Raw genomic sequence first — 21,376 nt, forward strand, 5'->3', positions numbered from 1 at the left:
AGTAAGGAAGACTGTTGCGGTGAAAGTTAAACATACGAGGCGTTTAAAACCAGCATTCGTGATTAGCGCTCAGTGGTGCGTTCGCTGTCAGATACTCACACCGGAGACTCCATGAAGCCCAGCGGCCGGTGAAATGTCAGAGGTCCCGCCGCAGTCCTCCACGGCTAACAACGCTCAGCTTTCGGCCGTGGAGACGCGGCTTTATGTACTCCGTGGGCGGTTAACAGTGCAGCGCGTCCGTGTCTGCAACCTGCTCCTCACAGCACAGTCACCGTATCAGCACCGATCCCCGCGACGAGCGTCTAGTTAAGAGCGAGACTACAGAGCGAGGTTAGCACTTCCGGTTACTGCCCCCCCCCCCCCCCGCCCCGAGGCACACAAAAACCTCAACTAGGCAACTTGGAAAGAGATTCATTACACAGAAGTGTGAAGTTCACTGTTACACTCCGAATTTAAAAGGTTTAAAAATAAACATTCAATACCTTCAACAACTTGTGACGATGTGAGCTCCACTTTATTATAACATAATATGAAAATACTGCAGGGTCCTCCTAATGAAGAAAATACTTTTGTCTTTTTATGCAAATGTACTGTTTATAAGATTGGGGAAACCTGCAGTCAGCTGAGACTGAAGAAGTCACTTGGATGAGTGATAAAAAGTTTCTCCCACTGAAAATGCTACGTCCGGATGAACAGAAATAAACTTTTGGAGACTTTTTTCTTTTGTGTGCAATATCTTCTGCCACAGTCTGTCTGAGCTGGGTTTAAAAACATATATGAAATTACATTCTTGTTTCAATTTGCATCACATATGGAAATAAATGGTTGAATGGGCTGCTATTGGCACGTTTCTACTCAGTTTGACCAAATCAAATACAAATTCAAGTCTCATTTACCCAATAATACACACATTCATACAGGGCTTTTATCTAACATTTCCTCACACTCTGATGGATACACTCTGAGTTGAGTATCTTTGATACATGAACTGGAAAGGCTGAGATCAATCAGCTGTCCTTGTTATTGATGGATGATCCGCTTTACCACCTTACCAACAGCTGGGTCAAATAAAGGCTGGGTTATGGGAGAGATTGGAAATGCTCCACCGAAATGATTTATTGCATTGAATCGTATGACTATGTCTGCAAATGTTCTGAAAAACTCAAAACAATCTCAATTTAAAAATATTAAAAATATATATTTTTTCCATCTTGACTGATATCTTAGAGGAATAGGCTGACTATAATTTAAAATAGTAATTTCTGTTTTTTTTTCTGCAAAAACAATGCATATTTTGTTAATGTTAACAAATCACAACCTTAAATATTTAGCCAATCGAATATCTATTATACAAGTCTATAAACTCAGCTACATAGTTAATATTTTTCATTAATTAAAAAGACACAGCTCTACTTGCTGCAGTTTTAGAGTTCTTACATGGAAGCCCCATTTTTGACAAGTAAAAATAATCACCAATGTCAGAAGTTTGGGCAAGAACACTTTATCCAAGGTAATTTAAAGACATTGCTGTCCTTACAGAGTTTATTTACACCAAAAAGTTTTTCCATAAAGCTTTCCTAGATAATGTAAATATTATATGCCAGCAATGTTAACACTTAAATGTAAATTGGGCACATGGCATTAAATCTACAGGTTCAGACTTTTATTTTGAAATTGAATTTGCTTTGTACAGTTTCCTGTATCTCGGCTACCTTGACACAGAAAAAGGCGGGTCTTCCAGCGTCTCCAATCATATCTAATGGGGAACTGAGTGTTAAATTCAAATGTATTTTTCTCACCTTGCATTTAAATCACAGAGGAAACCAAAAGTAACGCAAGTACAACAAAGACTTCTGTAGTACTCGCTATACTTATAGCGCAATACTAAAATAATGTAATCAGCTATTGATTTTAAATAGCAGAAGGAAAATGTAATAATAATAATAATAATAATAGCAAAAACAACAATGGTCTTTCTTGGCTAACCTACTTTCCTGTGGAAGGGAAACTGAACTTACCAAATAAAGCTCTCCTACACTTGTTCATATTGTGTCATGCAATACATATATCACATATTTTAGCATTGAAGATATCTTACAGGTTGTGTCATCTTACCGAGATGACAACTCACACACTAGAAGCTACCGAACACATTCCTCTTGACATTGTCACCTTTATATTTCCAGCTTTCAGCGGTCAGACTCTCTCCCTGCGATGCTTGGTCCTGCTCTGCCATCAGGTGGTGGAAAACTGCTATATCATCCTGATAGAGCGCAGTGTGTGTGTTATCCTAACAGAGCAAATATTAAATCAAGCGACAGGGACTTCTGGATTACACAAAATGACCACTGTGAAGTTTGGGTGGATGTGTATTAATAAAATAGTCGATTCACTATCACAATTCCATAACAGGTATCTCCTCAGAGACTTTGTATCCAGTTATGCAAACAGGTGAGAGGAACCTTTTGATGCCATTAGATTATCCTCACAATGTCAACACGTGTTCTTTGAAAGAACACAATCATATTGTCAGTTGCTGGATCTCCAAAATCCATTAAACTGAGCGCCTCATCAGCTCAGCACCTTGAGTTTTTACAAATGTCAGTGATGATGCCAGTGTGGAGGTTTTTAAACCTTATTGAAATCTCACTCCTCAACTTTAAGCCAGATTTTCTTAACTAACCACCTGATCAGGCTAATGGTGTTTTTACAAGGGCTGCTCTTCTTTAATGATGTTATAGCCAAACAAAACTACACTTTGTACACGTGTGCTCATAAACATATTGGATATTTCTTCCTTTTCTCCTCCATCCTGCCCACGTTTCCCCTCAGATGTGTCAGCAGCCTGTGCACAATTTGCAGGAGGCCCATTAACCACTTCAGGCTCCACAGAGTCTGACGTTAGTTCATCTTCCAGTGGAGGCGGTGCTGTGATTTGATCATCGTCCTGACAGTGGGTATGAGTTTGTGTCTGCTGTACCAGTGGATTGGATATTTTATGGACTAAAGACTTTTGCTAAAGTTAAAGTTACAGAGTTTACCTCTTTATTGGCTTCTTTTAAATAGTCTGTGATTGCTTTGTTTTTCCAACAGTTATACTGCAGGATCTCATTTTCCTTCTTCAGTGTCTCCAACACTGACTGTGAAATAAACATATGATTGGTTTTCTCAGTTTTCCTTATATTATTATAGTGTCTTTGCCTTACAATATAAAGCACCTTGAAGCAACTGTTGTTATGATTTAGTGCTATAGCTTTTGATACGTCTAATAGCTTCTTAAACATGTCATCTTTCTTAAACAAGTTATAAAATATCACTTTGGTAACTGATAGATTATGACCAGTTGTATTCACAGAGCAATAAAACAGTAATGGATAATAAGGGGGAGCTCAACATACCTGCAGTGGCTTATTACAGCAACTTGTCATTAATTAATTGTAGACACCAGGAATTTTGAAATAATCTCTTGATATACTCACTACCTGAGCCATCAATAGTGAAAGCATGAGGAACTGTTTCTCTACTGAGATTAAAAATCCATTGCTGCACGATCATTTCTGCTGTTGCTTTGGAAATCCCATGCACAGTCCTCTTTGTTTTGGAGAAAGAAGACATGGCTGATTTTAGGTGGTTTAACTTCAGCTGTCTGTGAAGGTTCTCAGTCATCCAGGTCATCGTAGTCTAAGGAGCTTGCAAATAAAAGCGTCTGGACTTCTTTAAGTTGCTTGAAGACGTTTCACCTCTCATTCGAGAAGCTTCTTCAGTTCTAAGGGTCAAATGGTGGAGAGTCCCAGATTTAAACCCAGTGGGAGTTTCCCCCCTCAAAGAGGGACAAAGGACCCCTGATGATCCTCTACCTAATCACATGAGCCAAGGTTTCGGGTGAGCTCATTGTGAACTTTATAAACGCCTGGATTCTGGATTCCAGATATTGAAAGCATGTAGAATATCTATGCTGTGTGTGTGTGTGTGTGTGTGTGTGTGTGTGTGTGTGTGTGTGTGTGTGTGTGTGTGTGTAAATCACAATAACAGGCTCTCGTGTAGATGCAGTGCTGTGTGTACTACTGGTTTCTGATTTGTGTTTGCTACAAAGAAAACAACAACAGCTGTAACACGTTGTTTTTGTAGAATTTATCACATCAATGGCGATATATATTTAAAAAAGTAAATATTAATAAAGAATGCAATCAGTGATTTTCTTGCACTGATAATGTACACTCAAGTATAATTATGACTTTACATCACTAGATGGCAGTGTTTGATTATAGAAAAAATAATAATAAAGCGAAGCTAAACATAAAATGGACATTTTTCCCCCCACGTTGTTTGGTTGTTTTTAGCTGTTTGCAATTTCGGATGTTACTGTCTCAACCTCTTAAAGATAAATTAATTGTTATTATTATTATTATTATTATTATTATTATTATTATTATTATTATTATTATTATTATTCAATAATATTATTATTTTATTTCAAATTTCCGATTTTTAATTTAAATTTACTTATTGTTTATAATATTTTGCACAGTCAAGGAGCAGTTCAGGAAGCATTTCCCTGTGTGTTGTACTTGTATGACTCTATGAATCTTGAAATCTCGTATTATTACTATTACTATTATTACTATTATTCTCATTATTATTACTATTATTAGTAGTAGTGGTATCACTCCCCCTCTTTTCCCTTAAATGCAGAGCACATATTTCAGGTTCAGGCAATGTGAAGAACCTTTTGGACAAACGTTTGAGTTTGGAGTCTTAAAACCAAATCGTTATCCGGATTACCACAGATCGATGCCTCGCTGCGTTCATGAATATCGGAGACATCACTTGTAGGATAATGAGGCTAATTTAAGACGTTAAAATCTTTGGCTTATCATTTGAATAAAACACAACAGCAACTTTGACTAGTACTGCACAGTATTACAATCATCATTGGTATTTGTTGGATCCAAGAAGAAAAGATACAAGTACTACAATTAGATGGTTCCTTTTCATTCTCAACTATGAGCGCACTGCGAAACATATCATAATGTTCAATGTAGATCTAAAAGAGAGAGAAATAGTTTCAGGAGTTCCGAGGAGCTCGTAAAGGCATCGTGCGTATCACATGGCAGGTGATAGAGCTGAGGGAGCTGGCGCTACAGTGCAGCGCAGAGTACACACAGACAGACAGTTAACACAGGTCAGGGCACCTTGCGCGCACGACTGCTGTATGTACGCGTAATGGCGCGTTTGTGCCCTCTCACTTTATCTTCAAGCGTCTCCCAGAAACGCAGTTAAAGGATTTGTTTGGACTGCGCGTCAGAGGGTCGCACAACGTGAGTAACATGACTTTAATGTAGTAGTTTCCCCGCATCTCTAATACATTTAAACTCCAACTTATTTTTGTGTGAAAATAGCTTTTTCATTTCGGTAATTACATTTTACAAGTTGTTGTTTTGCTGCAACAAAAAAAGCACCAAATATTTGACAAGTTGTCTAATTCCTGAGTAATTAGCGTTCAATATGTGCGAGTTAAAGTGCGGCTAATGTTTTTGTCTTCTTTTACTTAAAAGTGAATTTGTGGTCCGAGGTTCGCAGATAGTGCTTATGGTGGCACTCAGTTATGTCAGGAGAGACTTCAGCACAGCCTGTATTTCAAATATTGTATTAAGTCTTAAAAATGCTTCAGTGATAATCCTGCTGGGGTTGTGCTGCGAGCATATCAGCCTTTCTATTAAGAGTAATTGGGACATAAGGTTGAATGGGACAGTATAAGTATACATGGTTTGTTTTCTTCCTTGTACATGCAAAATGACAACTTCTTTTGTTAAGGCGGAGCTCTGAAACCAAATAATGAAAAATAAATGTGCAAGCTGTTGTGGCATACACGGGTGGGCGGGGCTAGCTTCAAACAGAAAAGCATAGGCTGAGGAACTTAGCAAAGGTAAGAACACAATCATATTGTCACACACACACACACACACACACACACACACACACACACACACACACACACACACAGTAACAGCATAGATATTCTACATGCTTTCAATATCTGGAATCCAGAATCCAGGCGTTTATAAAGTTCACAATGAGCTCACCCGAAGGTAAAGGTAATATGCTGCTGTTGCTGCTGCCGTAAAAAGGTATTACATAGGTATTTTTGATTGGTCCTTTCACCTTACTAACTTCGCAGTAGAGACGAACTTTGCATTTTGCAGATCAGTGACCTCCGACACCCAGTCACTCAGATCTTCTACAGAATGTAGTGATGAAGTCTGTATTCTGAGTCACTACATGGCACAAATGCATGACACACCTAACAGACGTGGGTACTTTAAAAACCCTCACCTCGCCCACTGAGGGCCGTAACAGTACCATGACAGTACCCAGCTATTTCCACTAGTAAGTGATTTCCTGTGAAAGTGAGGCAGTTTTATACCGTAATGACTGTGGACAGAAATATGATAGAAAAAAAAGCAAAATTATGTCAAAGTAAAGGACAAGTATGACACAAACTGTGCAACATGCTGTAAGTTTCTAGCAAAGCTGAAATAAGTAGTCAAATGTTCGGTCCCAACAGGGAGATGTTACGAAAATAGCGCTTTGGGTCTTTTTACACAAAAAGGGTTTGGTGTGCTTTCTTGGAGTATGATCTGCTCTTAATTCCAGCTCAAATAGATGCTAAACCTCTTCATCTTTACAGAATATCACATAGTGGGCTGAAGCTTTTCTTAGAATTTACAACAAGAAAGTTTACACAAGCCAGAAATTCCAAAATCGTCCCCGTCACCCTTAATTTTGCCTACATTGTATATCCCATTATATATATTTTTCTACATAACAACAAAATGCAACATGGTCTGTTGGAGACAACATGGTAGTTTCACTGTGACACGGGTGTTTCTCCGCTTGCTTGCTCAGTCATGTACTGTCAGCTCGGAGCTATTAAATGATGTTTAGTTGCACCGACACATGCTGTGTAATTGCAGATCATCAATTTCTGACAGCGTGAGTAAAATGGAAAGGGGGCGGGTGAAAGAGGGGGGACGCTGATATGCTAACAGCAGAATATCAAGGTTGATGTGTGGCCCCCCTTCGCTGAAGCATCTGTTCCATCTAAGGCTGGAGACAGAGTACACACACACACACACACACACACACACACACACACATGCACGCATAAACATCAGAGACATGAGAGAGCTGAAGGAGCCTCCTGCCAGTGAATACATCAGGCCGGTGCCTCCTTTCTGTTGCAAATCTCATTTTAAAAAGAGACGGAGTTGAAAGGCATCATTGCCGCTGACGACAGTGAACTGATTAACGCTGCTGAGGTTGGCACTTGGGTGGCATTAGCACACGGAAACAGAAGAAATGTACACAGGAGCTCAGCTGAAGTGGCAGTTGATAAAAGCCCTAAATTGGTAACATTTATTGTTGCAACAGTTTATTTTTGACAATAGCGCTCATCGGCTTGTCGTGATAGGTTTACGCAGGGTGCACACACACTGGGTCAAGCAGATGATGGCACTCATTTCTGTGATCAAAGCTGCTCGTCTAAGTCCCAGAGTGGCCATGTTCAGATGATTGCTCTGTCATCTTTACAGCCGCTGCCGTCCACGGCTATGGTGTAGTTCCACTGCTGCTTAGAGGGAGAGACAAAGGAGAAGAGGAGAGATATGGGTGAGAGGAATGAAAGCGAAATAGCAAAAAGAGGAAAAGCGTAGAAACCTGAAAAGACAAAGTCAGGCTGTTAATCTTGCTGAAGTGAAGGAGTGAAAGAAAAGTGTCAGAGAGAGAAAGAGGAGAAACTCTGGCTTGTCCGAGGCGATCTTTGGCTTTCTTTGTCGAGGAATGTGAAGAGGTGTTAGAGAACAGCAGAGGCTAGATGCTGCTCATGCTGTGTTGTCCCATTTAAGAGAAAATAAAGTAGTAAGAAATTTGCGGATTCCAGGAGGAATAAGCAGAGCAGAAAGAAGGTAAACGAAAGGATTAGGTTTTTCTTTGGTTTTTCAGCCGTTATTTTGCTCCTTCTCAAATCCTCGCTGCAGCAACGCAGCGTGCAAGGGATGAGTTAAAGGTTTAACATTTGATAAAAGGGAGTACTGTGTTGGTGGAAGTGCTCGGTAATGTGTAAAAATATGCAAATGTATCATGTCAAAGTGTTATGGAACTTCAGCACATCTTTAATCCTCCTACTCGAGTGCAATAAGTGTGCAGCCTGCGGTGTGTGGATACTGGAGGCTGCTCTAGAAAGGAGGTAAAACTAATGACTCACTGAGGGTGTTTGACATTGTTTCAAAAACCAAGCATGGCTATGTTTTTTGAGGATTTCTGACCTGCCAAAAAGAACCTCCGCCTCTCAGGTGTGATACCAGGTGATGCTTATGACTATAATTCCAATGTCTGCGTCCACCAACCAGCCACAGTTTACTATATGTCCACGAATTGTGCCTGAGCCTTCCAGTCATTGTGACTTACACTCACACTTGACACTTTATTAGGCACACCTTGCTAATAACAACCCTCACCCCTCTTTTTCCTTGAGAACTGGCTTAATTGATCAAGGTGCAAGATTTGGGTCCATACTGGCATGATAGCATCACGCCGTTACAAAAAATGGAGACACTGTGGTCATGGCCACTGAGAATAATGAAATAGGCTGGGTGTTTAAACAATGCTCGGCTGACAGCAGGATGTATCGAAGCTTTCATGTTGTTCATGCCAAATTCTGACCCTTCCATCTGAATGTTGCGGCACAAACTCATTGGACCAGGCAACATATTTCCAGTCTTCTGTTGTTTTCATGATCCTGTGGGAACTGCAGTCTCAGGTTTTTGATCCTAGCTGACAGGAGGGGCACCTGGTGTGGTCTTCTGCTCCTTCTTTGCCCATCTGCTTCAAGGTTCAAGCTTTTGTGCATTGAGAGATGCTCTTCTGCATAACTTTGTTTTCAAGACAAGAGTGGTTATTTGAGTCCTGCTTTGTTACTGTAAAACTCCCCCATTAGCTTTTGTATGACAGCCTGAAATATCATTTTTATGCTCATTATGCAACTTGATCTGATTAAGAAAAAAAGGTGGGGGGTTGTTTGAGGGGGTTAAAGCAGCTAACGTTTGCATCGAGGGTTTATCATTTACCCTTTGAAGAAGGGTAGATGATAAACGGGGCACAATAAGATTTAAAAGCAAGTAAAAAAGTCAAACATGTTTAAAAATAATAGCCCCATATGAGGGGGCAAACCATACCCGCTCTGGTGGCTCTTTGTGCTGTCTCACCTGCCTTCCTAGAGGCAGGGAAAGAAAAGACAGAAGGCTAATAGGCAAGTGCAAATGTAGAAAAATAAAAGCTGTTTGTTAAATGAACATTACAGTAAACTTATATTCATACGTATTGATTTACAGTGTTATTTAAGTGGATATCAAGAAAAGCCATTGAAGATAAAAGCTTATATGATTTGATTTTGGTAGGTAAATCTTGTTGAGTTGTTCTGAGACTGTTAGATGGCACTGCACTTGAGCAATTTTGTCCACTTTTCTGGATTAATGGGAGTAAACATTTGTTTTTTAAGGGGTAATACGTTCAAGTGTTTTGTACTGAAGCTGCTCGGTTTTTTATGGCATTGAAACACTCATGCACATGCATGGGTCTGGGCATGTGAGCGAGTCAGTGATCAAATCTCACAGTTAGACTTGTCAGAAATGATATCAAACAAAGCAGCTGATGAAGAGAGCAGAGAGGAGGTGAAGAAGAGCTTTACAGGGCAATAAATCGGGAAGTAAGGAGAGGGGAGGTGCACATTTAAGGTAAAGAGTGGTGAGTTTAAGGACACTTTGACAGCAGGAGTTACGTAATAAAGTGATTCATTTAATGAGATGCCAACTCCTAGGTAGATTGTGACATAGTGTTCACGCGCACTTTAATGCTGCAGACCAGCGAGCTGCCAGAAATCCTGCTTTTATAGATAATCAGTTAATCAGATGCTTGATTGGCAGCACCTGACTGCTATTTACCTACTAAATTCCAATGAAGCACTAGTGGTGTGTTCACTGCATAGAGTCCTATAGTCTTGATTATTAATATATATTAGTATAAAGAAAAGGTATTCAGAGCAACATTTGCACTATTGGTGCATGGATATTTTTATATTTTATATTAAATAAGTCTTCTTTTCTTTTCTGTTTACATCTTTGAGTAGAAGAAAGTAGAGCTGTGTTGATATCAGATTTTCACAGACCTCTCTAAGAAACTTATAGTGGCTCAAGATTTTAATAGAAATAATAATTTAATAGCAATAATGCTGTGATTCAAACTAATTTATCTAGAACTTGGTTTATTGTTCTTTTTTTTAATGTTTTGGATAAAACATTTAAAAAAATGCAAAAACTGTTTGGTCTTTGAATCTTGCAGCACGTTATTGCTTCATCTCCTCATGAACAGTGAAAATGGTCAGAATACAGCGTATACCTAAACCTACAGTGATTCCTTTGAGTGACTGACATTTGCTGGGAGTGTCCACAGCAGTATGTGGCTTTATGTCCTCCGCTATGTACACAGATGGACTGCTATACAGTTCATCTGTGTACATATGTATACATCAGTACATCTCTCCGTAGTACATCTGTATATTTGCTCTTTGTATAGCAATATAAACATCTATATACTTCACTTATTTGTACATAATCTGTACATAACTATTCCCACCTTTTATACTACCCCTTTCTGTATATAATCTGCTCTTATTGCACTTATTGCTCTTTGCACTTCTAATTAGATGCAAACTGTATTTCATTAGCCTGTATTTATACATGTGTAATGACAATAATGTGGGATCCTTGTACTTGTACCACATAGACAGTTATTTTTATGTATTTTCTTCTGATCCTTCAGAATTTGGTCTATAAAAAACAAGTGTGTGATGTGTAGAAAATGCAGAGATATGTGTTGTGTATCAGCCTTATAATGTCGAGACAATGTTTGTGCCCTTATTACCCAGCCCAATGTCTGCCAGCAGTGACTCTGTAAGGACAGTAAAATGTTAAAATGTCTATAAATAAAAATGTTGCCCTCTTTATCCCGATTTTTAAATAATTATTAATAATAAAAGCAATGATATCAAATATTTTACCATATTATGACATTTTAGCCTTTTAGCTGCGCTGCTATGCTGTGTTTCAGTTACTCTGTGAATTTGGCTTTTGTTTTCATTTCTGCTTCTGTGCTGTGAGGATATAATCCTCATCCTAGTTTAACTAAGTCCAGTACCAATATTCACTCCTGAATACTTGGCCAATGTCAATATTTGTATTGGATTACATTTCAGTGTAGTATTTGCCTCTGCTCTATCCTCTGATGCAAGAATCGGAGACGCCCGCTGTGTTCACTGCAGCGGCTGAGCTCTGTGCTCAGTTGTTTTATTCCAGGAATTTGACCACTAGTGTTGTTTAAGCGTCACTTTTTTTGTTTCACTTGGGACTTCAACAAGTAATAAAATAATAAAGACAAATTTATAAACACACAAGAATGGGTTGCAAATATTTGGCCCAATTACTTGCTCTTTTGATGTAACTGAAGCTTGAGTGTGAAGGAAGATAATCCTGTAATTTTCCTCTTCAAATCAAAATGGAAAACTGGACGTGTTGCGCTGTGTCTGCCCAGGAAGCAGTCATGTTGAGTGTCCATAAAGCTTTACATTAAGGTTGAGTAAGCTGAAATTAAATGAGTTTGTGTGTCAGACTGTCTGCGTGTCTCCTTCAGGATGACATTTACCTGAACCACACAGAGCTTCTCATGCGGCTGTAACATTATCAGGTAACGTGATCCGTCTCTGATCATGTCCAGATAGCTTGTTAGGAGGTTGTGACTCGGACTCTGTGTAACCCTAGTCTGCTGCAGCCGAGGTGCTGGCCTCTCGCACTTCACTGCTTCTTCCTGCTCGATGTGCTCGACTTTAGAAGCTTAGAAGTTTTTACTATCCTGCTAACTTGTGTTTGGTGTTTTATTTACTCAGTGGAAAATCGTTCTTTTCAGCCTGAATTTGTATGGAGGGTAATAAGGATGCCAGTTGACTGCACTCGACCAGGCTGGCGGCCAGAATCCTTGAGCTCCATCTGAATCAGCTGCAAAGCACCAGTTGGCTTGCTCTACTGGGACACACATAAAAAACCGAATTGATGCATAATCAATTCTTCATGTCATAGTTTGAGGGTCGTGCAAATTTGTGGACTATCTGTGAAACAGGGAACTAGGAGGTGGTCTTCAACTGTGGGAAAACTGGGAAACTATGAGAGTAATGGACAGCATAGAGGTGGTTAGCCAGTTAGGCTTAACTTTGTAGCAACGTTGTGATACTGTATGTAATATTATATACAATGTATATTAAAAAAAATTTAAAGTTACATATAGCTCCAAACTGTAACTGTAACTGGAAAAAGAAGATGGGGAATTTTGAAGAGGAATCATGAGAAAAATGCTGTTTCTGCTTCTTTGACCTCCTTCAATTTTGCACTTGAAGGTCAGCGTACTGGTCATGACATGCTGCTTGTTACTCTGAAAATAGAAAGTGTTGTCCTCGGCTAAAGGAGGAGGAGGATGATCACAGTTACATCATTGAAACTGGATCACAAGGTTGGACAGATCATTTACCAGGTAGTTAACGATCACACAAAATGATGCTAAGAGTTCTGGGAAATGTTTTTAATTCAGTGTTTTGGATTGTTAATCCAAAATTATCTCTCTTTTCACCTTTTTATGCCTTGCAGACGGTGGCAGGTCTCTGTGGTTGGCGCTGTGGGTCTGTTGAACGATCACTATATTGATCGCCATTGAATTTGGTCCTGATCTTTAAATACACTTCACTGACACTGGTAATCCTCCAGCTTGAAATGTAGACACATACCTTTTGGGTGACAGCTTTAGAATAAATTGGCATCAAATATGTTATTGCTGTAGTGTCCAGGTCGACTGATCAATTGATTTGTAAACAAATTGTGATTGGTTCCCTAAACCTTTACAGCGCAGTGGTTCAGTATTCAGCACCGCCGCCTCGGGTTCTCGGGTCTAACCTCCTGGTTGACTGGGTCCTCTCAGTGTGCATTTTGTACATTCTGCCTCTGTATGCTTTAGTTTCCTCTCAAAGTTTAAAGATGTGCTTGTTATGGTTAACTGTTTAATCAAAACTGGCTGTAGGTGTGGAGAGTTGGTGGTTGCTTCTCTGTGTGCTGCTAAGCCTGTCCAGGCTGAACCTTCTCTTTACTCTGAGCTGGGATAGGCTTCAGGATAAAATGAAAACTGGCATCTTCAGAATTTGTTTCATTAAAAAACTGTATAAATGAATTGTTTTTAAGTCATTCAGCTTTTTAAGGCTAACTGGTAGCTTGCACTCTGAGCCTGTGCTGGTCCCCCTGAGCCCCTGTGTCCTCCTTTGATGACGTTACATTTTGGCTTTTCTGCACCTTTGTTCATTATATTGCTCAATAAAGTGGTTTATACTTTGCTAAACAATGGTAACTTTATTATTCTGCAAAATAAACCTATTTTCCCATCAGTGCTTATCCTTTATCTGGACTAATTCTGTATAACTACACGAAATTGAAAAGTATACCAAACAAACAAAGAGCTTTGGTCACAGGGGGCCATGAGAAGCACATTCTTGTGTTTTGAGTAAATATCACAACTTTTGTGTACTTAAGTAAACTTACTTGTGATTTGTAACTCTTATGGTAGGTGGAGTAGATATGAGAAGTGGCAAAGATGCACTATTTTCATATACCGCAGACAGATTTAAGTGGTTATTTGGAAACAGATGTATTATTAAACAGGGAATTATTGTCTGGCTTCAGTATCCTACCAAACATGTTAAGTAGCTAATTACACCTGCAGGATTCCTTACTCCCGTTGAAAATATAACATTTTTGCTTTGCTTTGCCTTAAGCAGGTTACTGTTGGAGTAAGTAGAGCTCGCATATAACAAACAATCACCATTTTCAGGGCACGATGCCTGTGTGCCAGTTCGTCCTGTCATGTTTTCTCTGTCATGTCATCAGCTTCATCACATGGCAGAATGAGTGCACGATCTTATTGTGGCCTCACAGGGACTCTGATTGGCTCGTTTTTATTCCCTCCTAAGTGCTGATTGGTTAGTCACGCCTGTCACATGAAGTTGTGGCCATCTTTAACGTGTATGTATTAACTGCTGTTGACATGTTGTTTTTACAGCACTGGCTTGCTGACACTGGTGTTTGAGCTCCCTGCTGGTTTCTGCACCCGGGGCCACATCAGGGCTTCAGAATGAGCCGGAAAATCAAATCCGAGTTTGCTTTGGAAAGACAAAACTTCGTCCAGCTGGACTTCCTAGTCCAGGTGTTGCTTCAAAATAACCCTGTAATTTTTTTTAACTGGGTTAACAGCTGGATGAGAGATTTTTTTTAAGTTTACTATTATGAGGATGACTTTATTTTTATTTTAGTTTCATATATTTTTACTTGAGGCAATTAAATGATGTAACCAGGCGAAACAACAACATAAATATGCTGAATCCATCATCTATAGTCTGAACACTTTCCCCCATAAAGACGACATTTGAGGACCTCCCTGTGCAGTTAAAGGCGAGTTTAAATAACTCTTTCTGGGTTTTTGCAAGGGTACTCGTAGTTGTACAAGCAGAGATAACCCTCACTAATTTCTAATGCACACCCAGTCGGTTTGTCCTGGAAGCAGACATGAAATATGACAGAAACTGCTCAGTTCAGAAAGTGGAAACAAAGGTTACGTCTAATAGGCAGCCTATGGGAGAAGAGTTAAGGAAATCACTTGAAATTCTTGCATGAGTAAACCTACATTAGCTTAAAATGCTTTGTCTTGAGCATAATGATCTGCTTTATTGCTGCTAAGTTGTGTTCTTTTGTGGTGTGTTTTGGATGCTGTTTCTGGAACAGAGCAAAGCAAACCAACTCCTTTCCATGTTGCAATGTTTTTATTGTATTTAAATTAATGCCAGAAATGAGGAGTGCACAGGGTGGTAGTAGTAGGAGTGTTATTTTTTTTTCTTTAACCTCATGCTAAGAATGAGGTTAGCCCATAAACTTCTACCATATGTTTTCTCCTTTGTGCGGGCAGGTTTATAGCCTCTTAAATGAAAATTATAACAACAGTGTAAGTTGCACAAAGCTTAACTTAGCTGATTACATGCCTACGCTGAGAAAAATATAAAGGCAGTGTTGTGTGAGCAGTAAGGGTGTCACAGTTTTACCAAACCAGAGTTTATGCAGTCACTGTAAAAAAACAACAGCAATAACGCCCTCTGTCATTTCTGAGGTTTTACATATCAGGATGAACATCCATTCTTCCTTCAGCTTCCACTTACGTAATTTGGGGCCGTGGGGAGGCTGGAGCTTTTCCCAGTTGGCATAGGGCGAAAGGTGGGCTACATCCAGGACACGTCACCAATCTGTCGCAGGGCTAAACAGAGAGACAGACCGCCAACCAATTTAAAATCACCAATTAACCTAACCCCACTAACTGCATGTCTTTAGATTGTAGGAGGAAGCTGGAGTACCTGGAGAGAACACAGACACAGGGAGAACATCCACATAGAATTACCTAATACTTATCAAGTCAGAAAATTAATTACAAAAACCTCAGATGAACTAAAATATGTAAAATATTACACATCGTGTTTTATTTTATTAAAACTAAACCTATAATAAAGAAGCAGAGTTTGAATAGCTAAGTGCAGCCCATGATTCAGGAGCCTGGAGAGCTGGTTTTTGCAGCAATAATATGAAAAAATAGTTTTCTGTATTTATTGGCCTTTCATATTGTTGTGGAGGAATTTTGGCTCGCTATTCTTTATATTCTATATCTTAGTTCATTCAGGTTTTCGGGTATTTGTTTGCACACAGCCAATCAGGTTGAGGTCTGGACTTTGACTGGGCCATTGCAACAGCCTGATTCCGTTCTTTTTCAGCCATTCTGTTGGAGATGTGCAGCTGGGCTTGGGATCATTGTCCTGCATGACCCAGTTTGGGGACAGATTTTATCTGTCAGAAAGATACTCTCACATTTGACTGTAGAAGACTTTGATATACAGACGAATTCACGGTCAGCTCAGTGGCTGAAAAGTGCCCAGGTTCTGTGACTCCAAATCATCACCCTTTCATCCCCATGCTGAGCTTGTATGAGGCGCTTGTGCTGATATGCCATGTTTGCTTTTTGATAAATGTGATGCTGTGTGATATCGCCAAACATTTCCATTTCCACTGGTCTTGTCTGTCCAAAGGATGTTGTTTCAGAAATTCTTCTGGTTTGTTCAGATGAAACTGTGCTGAACAGAGAGTTTCTCCTGGTAACCCTTTCAAACAAGCCATACCTGTAGAGTCTTTCTCTACTTTTACTGTCATGAACTTTAACAGTTAACATGCTAACTGAGGCCTGTAGATTCTGAGAAGTAGCCCTCGGCGGGATTTTTTGGGAATGTCCCCTCCTGGTCAAATTGGCGGCTGTCTTGAATGTTTTCCACTTGTGCATAAAGTTTTTTGTTGCAGAATCATGAACTTCAAATTGTTTGCAAACAGCCTTACATGTCTTAGGTGTTGTGTGGCTGACAAAGGTAGGACCCAAACGCAGGACTCAGAACACAGACAATAAACTAACAGGTGTTTTTTTTTATTAAACTAAAGTACAAAATAACAACAATAGGAAACTAAAACCTTTGCCACAACAAGGAAAACATACTAAGGCTACGTTCACATTGCAGGTCTTAAAGCTCAATTCCGATTTTTTGATCAAATCCGATTTTTTTGTCTGCTCGTTCCCACTAAAAATAAAATGCGACAGCAAACGCGCTCTAGTGTGAACGCTCAACGCGGCCCGCATGCGCAAAAGGAGACATCACACACAACGAACTCTGTTTAGACCCAGAGCAAACAGTATTGTTTGACTGATGGCCCTTGATATAAAGACTTCCGACTTTACGTTTCCCAATTTTTGCTTTAAGTTATTTTGTTATTTACATAATAATGTAAATAACCTAATAATTATCCTTATTGCTGTTTTAGAGGAGCGGTGCTTCAAAGGATAGTTGCAGATTTCTGTCAGAATCTACAGATTATACAGAACAAATAAAATGTTCACGTTTCTCCAACGTTGTCTTCCCAACAGTTTCACTGACATCTACACTGGATGGCCAGGAAGCGTTCGCGATGTCTTCTCCGGCGCTGATAATTGGCGTCTGTCTTGTGTCAGTGACGTAGAAGACGGATTTAATGCGACATGACCATTCACACAGCAGTCGCTTTCTAAAACATCTGATATGTATCGGATTCAGTACCACATACGAAAGTGACCCAGATCGGATTTGGAAATATCGGATTTGTGCCGTTCACACTGTCATACCATGATCGGATATGGGTCGCAAAAAATCGGATTTGATGCGCTTTCGCCTGCAGTGTGAACGTAGCCTTAGAGGGAAAACAAAACAGCAAACAGAGAGAAATGCAGACAATATATACACAAGGAGGATAACGAGGGAAGAGGCCACAGGTGGGAACACAGCTTACACTAATCTGACTGACGGGAATACATGAAACAGAAGACTATCAAAATAAAACAAGAAGTACAAACACTGACACCGAGACTAAGGTGCATGGGCCTGACACAGGGACCGGAGAGAAACATACACGAAGACAAGACAGACTGAGGAGGCAAAGGAACGAAACACAGAGCCTAATTTTGAGAGTGATAGGTACCAGATGATTTTTAACATATAACTTAAAGAGGATGTGCTTATTATTATCGTAATTAATATTATTCTTTCTGTCTTCCATTAAACTTCAGTTTAATTGTTTGTTTCCGCTCGTCCGCTTATCACCTGAATTATTATGATAGCTTTCACCAAACCAGTATGTTTTAAATACAGTATGTCAGGAATTCCCAAACTTGAGAATGCCGTGGTTCGCTTTGGAATCTTCTGCTCACCCAAACCTTTAATTACATCTGTAATTAACACACGAGATACTGAAATTCAACAAGCGCGATTCCTGATAACCACTGCTCCATTTCTCTACCACTAACGACCCACTAACTCTCCGCCAACAATCAAGACAAAGAAAATGCTTTTGAGCAATAAATTGACCCAATAAAAGAAGAATAAAACAAAATTTAATATCACATGGATTTTTGAACGTTTTGGATAAAAAATCATTTTCATGGTAATTTAAATAACCTCACGTGACCCAATCTCCAACCACCCACAGGTCTGCTGCCCAAACTTATGTTTGTTGCTCATGTTAACAACCTGAAAAAGGAGGCATGCAGATGAGTTTCCATGATAGAAAACATTTCTGCTGAATACACTATATAAGCTAACAAACTTAGAGAACTGATCACTCAGAGTCCTAGGCTAGCAATGACACCCAGTTTGTGGTTAGGCTGCTGGCCATGGTGCTTTGCCAGCCTCAACACTAGTTATTGTATAACCAAGTCCCAAAAGCAGTCTTTGAATGTTGCTTTGCCACTTTGTCTTGTGACTTATTAATATAAAACCAGTCGGCTCTGATTCCCAGGTCATCCAGCAAAATTACTCGCCAGCAGTGGAATAAATGAGCAGTGGAAAAAACCCCAGACAAATTAAGCCTTCATTATAAAATTATTTTGTCCATACACATAAATGCATAGCTTGTTTCTTAAGCCCAAAACAATTTAGGTGTCTTTGCTAAGTCCTGCTTTCTTCTGTAAAGATAACCTCACATGTTGCGTTTATGATTTTCTTTTCATATGCTCTAATGTAGAGGAAAAGGTTGAGACATCCTTAAGAGTTTGGGGCCAACGAACCAAAAGAACAACATCTGTCCCATTTTCCTTCAGCAAAAGCTGCTGGAGTTGCAGATTAAAATCATAGATTATAAAAAGCAAACTCCCAAACAGAGGCTTTGTCCATTGGAAGTAATGCTGACTGAAATTTTGCATCGAGTTACACGACTAGAGGAACAGGCTAGACAGGAACTATATGAAGTAACTGAGCAATCAGCTGGCCCACCTGGAATTTAGCTGTCGTTTCCTTACAGCTTTATCAGTGTGATGATCAAGTGATACTTTTTAAAGTCTAAACAAAAAGTCTGATTCTGGAGAAGTGCCTTGCCATTTTTTGAGGGGGTGGGGGTGTTATTTTCTATATTCTTTCTATTTAAACTGTGGCCGCTTTGTAGAAAATCTTCGGCAATCAAACCTTTTGACAATTAAATTGTGACTTTTGCTTTTCTGCTGCAAAGCTGAGCATTTTAACATGGGAGTCTACAGGGATTTACTTGCTTTTGGAAACAACCTTCAGTGGCCAGTAGAGGAACTGCAGCTTTTTTGCACTTGTGGATTTGTTCAATCTTTCAGTCCCAGAAGCTGATACTTAGGATTTTCATGCAAAATTTCTGTAACCGTTGCAGCAGAAAGAAACGCTAATGTTTGAATACAAATAGCAGAGTTGGAAGAAAGACACGGAGACATAGAGAGAGAAAGAAGGGAGAACTAAAGGACAGAACAGGGAGCGTCCTGGTCTTAAATGTCAGTGGTGCTGTCGCGTTGATGTTAATTGGTAAAGAATCTGGTGTTTCTTGTTGGCTCTGCTCCACGCGCACACACACAGTTGTATTTACCCTCTGTGACAGCAGGGGCCTGGGGGGGTTAGGTCTGGCCTCTAGCTGGTGACACTAATCTAAACAGGCTAAGTCAAATGAGGAGGAACGGTAACCCCCTCCCACCACCACCTCTGCGTGTGTGTGTGTGTCTCTTTTGTCTAAGTGTTAATGTTTAACTGTGCAGGTTCACAGGCATTCTGGCTTTTCCTGTTTGCACAAGCCCATCGCAGTAATTGTGTCTTGTGAAGGTTTTGGTGACGCTGGAATTTCTGACTTAGTCGTTCCCATTTTGCAGCAGCTTTGATGGCTTTCTAAAAAATGTTTGACAGGAAGCTGAGATTGGGACCTCTGCTGTCTTCTTGTTTGGAGAAGAAGTGCATTTCTCCAATGTTTTTAATCTCTGAGTAGAAGGCTAGCGTTAGGTCAGTGAAGGTAGAATAACCTGACGCACTTATGTAACTGTAAACATGTTTTTAAGGAAATTTCATCATTTGCATTTGTGATGTATGCACATCCAAATGTCTCGCCCAGAGGCTGTGCATATGTGAACATGTTGGAATAATGTTCCCGACCTTCTGTTCTTGTAAGGCAAATTAGAAAGCAAACTATCCAAGCAGCGTTTTTCTCAGCTCTTCACGCTCCTCTGTAAAATATCCCTTTGTATTAGAATCAAAAGTGTAGTGATGGGTGAACCCAGCTTTGTACTGATATAAAAACAAATACTGAGATGGTTTGGACATGTGCAGAGGAGGGATAGTGGATATATTGGATGAAAGATGTTGAAGATGGAGGTGCCAGGCTGGAGGAAAAGAGGAAAACCCCAGAGAAGATTCTTGGATGCTGTGAAGGAGGTCTTTCAGAGGGCTGGTGTTGGTGTAGAGGATGCTAGGCTGTGGCAACCCCCAAAGGGACAAGGGACTGCAAATGTAAAAATATGGTGCTAAATGAGTTTCTCATTTATCGTCAATGTCAGTAAATGAAGCAGTAACCCAGTGATGGATGAAACTGTTGGAAAACGACCACTGGAGTAAAGGGTTAACGGGAGCGCTGTACAGCGAGGGTCAAGCTTCCTCCCACATCCCTTCCGACCTCCTGGTGGGAAACAGGAGGTCGGAAGGGATGTGGGCCCCACAGCAGGCAGAGGTTTTGTAGTTTCTCCAGCAGAGAGTGTGTGAAAGACTTTGATGGTGAAGCAGTGAATGCCGGTCACTACAATATCCATGTGCCCTACAAATTAAGAAAGCTTAGTATCCAGAGTGATTGCATGCCACTGTGACACCACATAGTCCACTGTAGTGTTCTGCATATTACACCTTTGAGACCTTTGGTGCAATATTCAAAAACACAAATTCTTTGTGTCACGTTCCGCACAGGAACATCATATTTCCACTGTTAAATTCTTAATTGTTGTAGTGGAATATTAGATTCTTGTCACTGTGGCAGTTTTCCAGAGCAGTAAAACATATCTTGGGTGAACAGCAGGCATGTCAAAGGGCCTGGCTGCTAAAACTTTTGCTTAATAAGCTTAGATTACTCCTCTTTATTTTACTGATTTTATGAAAACGACATAACAGGCTAAGATCCTGTAAGAAAAGAAAACACTCTAGTTTTAGTTACATTTTTTCACATTTGAATTTGAAAATGAAATGGAGTGCCCACGTTGAGTCAGGGCCGAGTTCCTGCCCCAAGTGGAGGAGTTTAAATATCTCGGGGTCTTGTTCTGCAGTTCTGCTGCAGTGATGCGGACGCTGTACCGATCCGTC

General features: G+C 39.9%; 2 protein-coding genes across 4 annotated transcripts in view; one reads left to right on the top strand and one right to left on the bottom strand.

Moving 5' to 3' along the window:
• mical2b (microtubule associated monooxygenase, calponin and LIM domain containing 2b) overlaps positions 1-307 on the bottom strand; it is a 61,039-nt gene extending 60,732 nt beyond the window's left edge. Inside the window, exon 1 of one of the 3 annotated variants that reach the window (XM_004569371.6) lies at positions 100-306. The gene's annotated coding sequence lies outside the window, so the exon portion shown is untranslated. Of the gene's footprint in view, positions 1-99 lie in introns of all 3 variants that reach the window. The other 2 variants (XM_012924179.5, XM_012924180.5) reach the window with 2 other exon arrangements.
• Positions 308-5,147: 4,840 nt separating this feature from the next.
• Positions 5,148-21,376, top strand: part of ppfibp2b (PPFIA binding protein 2b) — a 103,355-nt gene continuing 87,126 nt past the window's right edge. Inside the window, exon 1 of the mRNA XM_076886880.1 lies at positions 5,148-5,318. The gene's annotated coding sequence lies outside the window, so the exon portion shown is untranslated. The remainder of the gene's footprint in view (positions 5,319-21,376) is intronic.

The sequence above is a fragment of the Maylandia zebra genome, linkage group LG7 (assembly GCF_041146795.1).
Source record: "Maylandia zebra isolate NMK-2024a linkage group LG7, Mzebra_GT3a, whole genome shotgun sequence".
Lineage (NCBI taxonomy): Eukaryota > Metazoa > Chordata > Actinopteri > Cichliformes > Cichlidae > Maylandia > Maylandia zebra.